The sequence below is a fragment of the Eleutherodactylus coqui genome, chromosome 8 (genome assembly GCF_035609145.1).
Source record: "Eleutherodactylus coqui strain aEleCoq1 chromosome 8, aEleCoq1.hap1, whole genome shotgun sequence".
Classification (NCBI taxonomy): Eukaryota; Metazoa; Chordata; class Amphibia; order Anura; family Eleutherodactylidae; genus Eleutherodactylus; species Eleutherodactylus coqui.
In genome coordinates this window covers 118,403,265-118,410,163 of record NC_089844.1, presented here as the reverse complement: position 1 = coordinate 118,410,163, position 6,899 = coordinate 118,403,265, and the positions used below count along the sequence as shown (strand labels likewise).

Below are 6,899 nucleotides of genomic sequence, written 5' to 3'. Positions count from 1 at the left end.
CAGCAGCCAATGAGAAAGTTGTTTGCCGGACAGATTAAATTTAGCTCTGTTGCAGGGCAGTTTAACCCGGAGTTAACCCTTGAATGCCCTCGGTAAATTGCAAACCTACATAAAATTAGCGATACTACTTTTGTAGGGCCCTTCTGGGCCACTATGCTAGTCTCAGTGGACTCAGTTTGCTTCCTTTAAAGGGGTTGTCCGGCCATAAACATTAGGTCTCATTACTTCTGTTTGCCCATTTCCATGCACTTTGTAATATACATTGTGCATGGAAAATGAAGCAAACAGAAGTTTTGGACTTACCTGAAGGGATGCCCCCCCCCCCTGTGTTGCTCCTCCGTCGTCCCTGGTTACCACAAGAATCTTCTCTTCTTGTCGGCCCAGCTCTTGTCGGCGCGGGAACGAGCCCCTTCTCATCCGCGCATGCGCAGTTCTTCTCTCTGCAGCCGGGACGCATATTAGTAGTTTACGCTTCTGTTATTCCTGCTGCCGATTCCAGCCAATGAGGTGGCTGGAATCGGCACCATGTGACTTCCCATTGTGCACGAGCAGTACAGTTCAGCTGCCGTGCACGATGAGAGCTGTGCCCGCGCCTCACGTGACCAGTGACGTCACCGATACTTGAATTTGCCCGCGAATTCCGAGCCCTGGCATCTACAGAGGAAGCTGATGGTTGGAGCCTTTTATACTACTTTCAACGTGGGAGAGGAAGATTTCTGCGCTGTGTGTGGTGAGTACCTACCTGAGATTTATGCGCTGTGCGCTACGTGTGGTGAGTACCTACCTGAGATTAATGCGCTGTGTGCTACGTGTGGTGAGTACCTACCTGAGATTAATGCGCTGTGTGCTACGTGTGGTGAGTACCTACCTGAGATTAATGCGCTGTGTGGTGAGTACCTACCTGAGATTAATGCGCTGTGTGGTGAGTACCTACCTGAGATTAATGCGCTGTGTGGTGAGTACCTACCTGAGATTAATGCGCTGTGTGGTGAGTACCTACCTGAGATTAATGCGCTGTGTGGTGAGTACCTACCTGAGATTAATGCGCTGTGTGGTGAGTACCTACCTGAGATTAATGCGCTGTGTGGTGAGTACCTACCTGAGATTAATGCGCTGTGTGGTGAGTACCTACCTGAGATTAATGCGCTGTGTGGTGAGTACCTACCTGAGATTAATGCGCTGTGTGGTGAGTACCTACCTGAGATTAATGCGCTGTGTGGTGAGTACCTACCTGAGATTAATGCGCTGTGTGGTGAGTACCTACCTGAGATTTATGCGCTGTGTGGTGAGTACCTACCTGAGATTAATGCGCTGTGTGCTGAGTCCCTACCTGAGATTAATGTGCTGTGTGCTGAGTACCTACCTGAGATTTATGCGCTGTGCGCTACGTGTGGTGAGTACCTACCTGAGATTAATGCGCTGTGTGTTGAGTACCTACCTGAGATTAATGCGCTGTGTGCTGAGTACCTACCTGAGATTAATGCGCTGTGTGCTGAGTACCTACCTGAGATTAATGCGCTGTGTGGTGAGTACCTACCTGAGATTAATGCGCTGTGTGGTGAGTACCTACCTGAGATTAATGTGCTGTGTGCTGAGTACCTACCTGAGATTTATGCGCTGTGCGCTACGTGTGGTGAGTACCTACCTGAGATTAATGCGCTGTGTGCTGAGTACCTACCTGAGATTAATGCGCTGTGTGCTGAGTACCTACCTGAGATTAATGCGCTGTGTGGTGAGTACCTACCTGAGATTAATGCGCTGTGTGGTGAGTACCTACCTGAGATTAATGCGCTGTGTGGTGAGTACCTACCTGAGATTAATGCGCTGTGTGGTGAGTACCTACCTGAGATTAATGCGCTGTGTGGTGAGTACCTACCTGAGATTAATGCGCTGTGTGGTGAGTACCTATCTGAGATTAATGCGCTGTGTGGTGAGTACCTATCTGAGATTAATGCGCTGTGTGGTGAGTACCTATCTGAGATTAATGCGCTGTGTGGTGAGTACCTACCTGAGATTAATGCGCTGTGTGGTGAGTGCCTACCTGAGATTAATGCGCTGTGTGATGAGTACCTACCTGAGATTACTGCGCTGTGTGCTACGTGTGGTGAGTACCTACCTGAGATTAATGTGCTGAGTACCTACCTGAGATTAATGCGCTGTGTGCTACGTGTGTTGAGTACCTACCTGAGATTAATGCGCTGTGTGTTGAGTACCTACCTGAGATTAATGCGCTGTGTGCTGAGTACCTACCTGAGATTAATGCGCTGTGTGGTGAGTACCTACCTGAGATTAATGCGCTGTGCGCTACGTGTGGTGAGTACCTACCTGAGATTAATGCGCTGTGTGATGAGTACCTACCTGAGATTAATGCACTGTGTGGTGAGTACCTACCTGAGATTAATGCGCTGTGTGGTGAGTACCTACCTGAGATTAATGCGCTGTGTGGTGAGTACCTACCTGAGATTAATGCGCTGTGTGGTGAGTACCTACCTGAGATTAATGCGCTGTGTGGTGAGTACCTACCTGAGATTAATGCGCTGTGTGGTGAGTACCTACCTGAGATTAATGCGCTGTGTGGTGAGTACCTACCTGAGATTAATGCGCTGTGTGGTGAGTACCTACCTGAGATTTATGCGCTGTGTGGTGAGTACCTACCTGAGATTTATGTGCTGTGTGGTGAGTACCTACCTGAGATTTATGCGCTGTGTGGTGAGTACCTACCTGAGATTAATGCGCTGTGTGGTGAGTACCTATCTGAGATTAATGCGCTGTGTGGTGAGTACCTATCTGAGATTAATGCGCTGTGTGGTGAGTACCTATCTGAGATTAATGCGCTGTGTGGTGAGTACCTACCTGAGATTAATGCGCTGTGTGGTGAGTACCTACCTGAGATTAATGCGCTGTGTGGTGAGTACCTACCTGAGATTAATGCGCTGTGTGGTGAGTACCTACCTGAGATTTATGCGCTGTGTGGTGAGTACCTACCTGAGATTTATGCGCTGTGTGGTGAGTACCTACCTGAGATTTATGCGCTGTGTGGTGAGTACCTACCTGAGATTAATGCGCTGTGTGGTGAGTACCTATCTGAGATTAATGCGCTGTGTGGTGAGTACCTATCTGAGATTAATGCGCTGTGTGGTGAGTACCTATCTGAGATTAATGCGCTGTGTGGTGAGTACCTATCTGAGATTAATGCGCTGTGTGGTGAGTACCTACCTGAGATTAATGCGCTGTGTGGTGAGTGCCTACCTGAGATTAATGCGCTGTGTGATGAGTACCTACCTGAGATTACTGCGCTGTGTGCTACGTGTGGTGAGTACCTACCTGAGATTAATGCGCTGTGTGCTGAGTACCTACCTGAGATTAATGCGCTGTGTGCTACGTGTGTTGAGTACCTACCTGAGATTAATGCGCTGTGTGTTGAGTACCTACCTGAGATTAATGCGCTGTGTGCTGAGTACCTACCTGAGATTAATGCGCTGTGTGGTGAGTACCTACCTGAGATTACTGCGCTGTGTGCTATGTGTGGTGAGTACCTACCTGAGATTAGTGTGCTACGTGTGGTGAGTACCTACCTGAGATTAATGCGCTGTGTGGTGAGTACCTACCTGAGATTAATGCGCTGTGTGCTGAGTACCTACCTGAGATTAATGCGCTGTGTGCTACGTGTGGTGAGTACCTACCTGAGATTAGTGTGCTACGTGTGGTGAGTACCTACCTGAGATTAATGCGCTGTGTGGTGAGTACCTACCTGAGATTAATGCGCTGTGTGGTGAGTACCTACCTGAGATTAATGCGCTGTGTGGTGAGTACCTACCTGAGATTAATGCGCTGTGTGGTGAGTACCTACCTGAGATTAATGCGCTGTGTGGTGAGTACCTACCTGAGATTAATGCGCTGTGTGGTGAGTACCTACCTGAGATTAATGCGCTGTGTGGTGAGTACCTACCTGAGATTAATGCGCTGTGTGGTGAGTACCTACCTGAGATTAATGCGCTGTGTGGTGAGTACCTACCTGAGATTAATGCGCTGTGTGGTGAGTACCTACCTGAGATTAATGCGCTGTGTGGTGAGTACCTACCTGAGATTAATGCGCTGTGTGGTGAGTACCTACCTGAGATTAATGCGCTGTGTGGTGAGTACCTACCTGAGATTAATGCGCTGTGTGGTGAGTACCTACCTGAGATTAATGCGCTGTGTGGTGAGTACCTACCTGAGATTAATGCGCTGTGTGGTGAGTACCTACCTGAGATTAATGCGCTGTGTGGTGAGTACCTACCTGAGATTAATGCGCGGTGTGGTGAGTACCTACCTGAGATTAATGCGCGGTGTGGTGAGTACCTACCTGAGATTAATGCGCTGTGTGGTGAGTACCTACCTGAGATTAATGCGCTGTGTGGTGAGTACCTACCTGAGATTAATGCGCTGTGTGGTGAGTACCTACCTGAGATTAATGCGCTGTGTGGTGAGTACCTACCTGAGATTAATGCGCTGTGTGGTGAGTACCTACCTGAGATTAATGCGCTGTGTGCTACGTGTGGTGAGTACCTACCTGGGATTAATGCGCTGTGTGGTGAGTACCTACCTAAGATTAATTCGCTGTGCGCTACGTCTGGTGGGTACGTCACCTGAGATTTGCGCGACGCCACCTGACGAAACCTGTCTTTTTTGGCAGATTTGTGCGCTACGTGTGGAGACGCGGCCACCCGAGATTTGTGAGCTTTTTTGCAAACTTACGTGTGGAGATGATCCTGACGTTTGGACGTGTTTTGAGAAGAATTTCGCTTCGCTTGCACACAAGCTGACATAACTCGTCGAGGTAAGATGCTGCATCTGCTAAAATTTTCATTGCGTCATCTACTCATACGTGCTTATTTTGCGCATATTTGCAGGTTTTCGCTTGCATCTGTATGTATGTACATACGTGTGTGTATGTATGTACATGTATGTATGTATGTGTGTGTATATATATAATTCTTCTGACCAGGTTGGGGGAGTAGTGGTCAATGTAAGTGGGTGGAGCGGATCTAGGGATCAGTAATACTGGTGTGATGTGACTGTTAACCTGCTGATTTTTCGTCATTTCCTGCAGATCTGACGTCCTTGAGAATGGGAAGGCTGTCCGACAGTGAAGAGACCCTCCCCGTTCAGCAATCTTGAAACCCTTCGTTTTTTGGACTGCTTTTTGCCGGTGATTCCCTTTTTTTTTTTTTTATAAGCTTTTTGGAGTATCCTGAAAAACTGCGCAATATTTTACACCGATTGAGTAAACAGAAAAGATCCCCAAACACAGCGGCCTTTGGTTTATCAGGGAATGACACTTGGTGTAAAATCCACATTTTTAATAAATAATAAAACGTGATTTGAATTTCTTTTTCTGTTTTACCTTATTTATGTTTTCAGGCTCCTGATTACCCACGCTGTAAAGCCGGCTGCACATGGCTGTGACGGGCTCCGCCATGGAATTCCGGGGCGGAGCCCATCACGGCGGCCCCAAGAGACCCCAATACTTACCTCCGGTTCCGGAGTCCCGCATGACGCCTCAGTGCGCATGGGCAATAGAGCGTGTGACGCACCGCAGCGGCATGTGACGCGGTAGGCGTAGAGGCTGTTTCACGCTATTTTCCGCTGTGCTACAGCGGAAAATAGCGTGAATGGACGGCTTCCACAGACTGCAATGGAAGCCGTCCGCGCGTATACCCGCGGCAAATAGAGCATGCCGTGGGTGAGGACGGGTGATTTTTACGGTGCGGAATTACGCTGTGAAATTCCGCACCGTAAGCATTGAGCTATTAGGTTGAATAGATCCGTCTGTGGGAAGGAGCCCTAGGGCCTCATGGCTAATAGCAAAATGGAATAGCTGTTTCCGCAGCGGATTTGCCCCTAGGGAATCATTGGCCATCCCGTCCATTAAACTGATTTTTGCACCCGCGGATGGAATTTTAATAGAATTGCGTTTTTCATGCGTGGGAGAAAAAACCGCGGCATGCTCCATTTTACCGCGGATCGGCCACATTGCTATCACATTGATAGCAATGTGTGCAGATATCTGCATGCAAAAATGATACAATAGAAAGCTGATTCTACGCGGATTGTATTTTTCTAGTGGACATGAGGCCTAAGGCCGCCTGCAGACGGCCGTGTCGCATCCAGCTGCTCGCAATGGGACCCGACCTGACCGCCTGCAGAGAGCAGTGCGGAACTCGCCCGCTCCCGCAGCTCTGACTCATGTGCCAGCAGACGGCACATGCGCAGAGCCGGCAGCCAGCGAGTGGCGTTTCTGTACGGGGCTCTGTGAACCCCGCACAGAATTAGAGCATGCCGCGGTTTGTTTCCTGCGCGTGATTTCGCGTAGACAAACCACGGCCTTCTGCATAGGATTGCGTATTGAAATGCAATCCTATGCAGGCGTGTACAGCCGGAAATGTACGGTGCTGCGTCTGGCATAGACTGAAGTGGCAGCGGTGCGCACTCGTCATCAGCTGATTGGCAGGGATTCTGGGAGGCAGATCACCACTTCACTGCGCATAGATCATCAGTACTGGAGTCCCAGGGACCACTTTTAACCCCTTGCCACCGCAGCACGTGAATGTATGTATATGTTAGGAAGCAGCTTTCTGGAATGGACTTGTATTTGCATCCTACAGATCCGAGCCCATCTACTGCTGAAGACTGTTGCTAATGACAGTTGGCCTCCCGCAGCCACAGAGGGGATGGGTGAGACAACAGATTCCCGCTGTTAACCCTTTCCAGTCCATTGTCGGCCCTGCCCCGACATCATAATTTCCCTCCACAGCTCCAATGTCGGGGCAGGCCCGACACTGCAGTGCAGGAGTGGATCTGCACCCGATCGTCAGGCACATCGGGTGCAGATGCACTCCTGCACTGGTCCTCATCGA

The 6,899-nt window shown here is 49.3% G+C and overlaps 1 long non-coding RNA gene across 2 annotated transcripts; it reads left to right on the top strand.

Annotated features, from left to right (window-relative positions):
* The first annotated feature begins 452 nt into the window (after positions 1-452).
* On the top strand, positions 453-5,372 carry LOC136577574 (uncharacterized). 2 transcript variants are annotated; one of them, XR_010786508.1, is made up of 3 exons: positions 453-730; positions 4,676-4,819; positions 5,093-5,372. It is a non-coding gene; the product is annotated as an uncharacterized lncRNA (long non-coding RNA). The 2 variants fall into 2 exon arrangements; XR_010786507.1 differs by lacking the exon at positions 453-730 and having other exon boundaries at positions 4,572-4,819.
* The last annotated feature ends 1,527 nt before the right edge of the window (positions 5,373-6,899 follow it).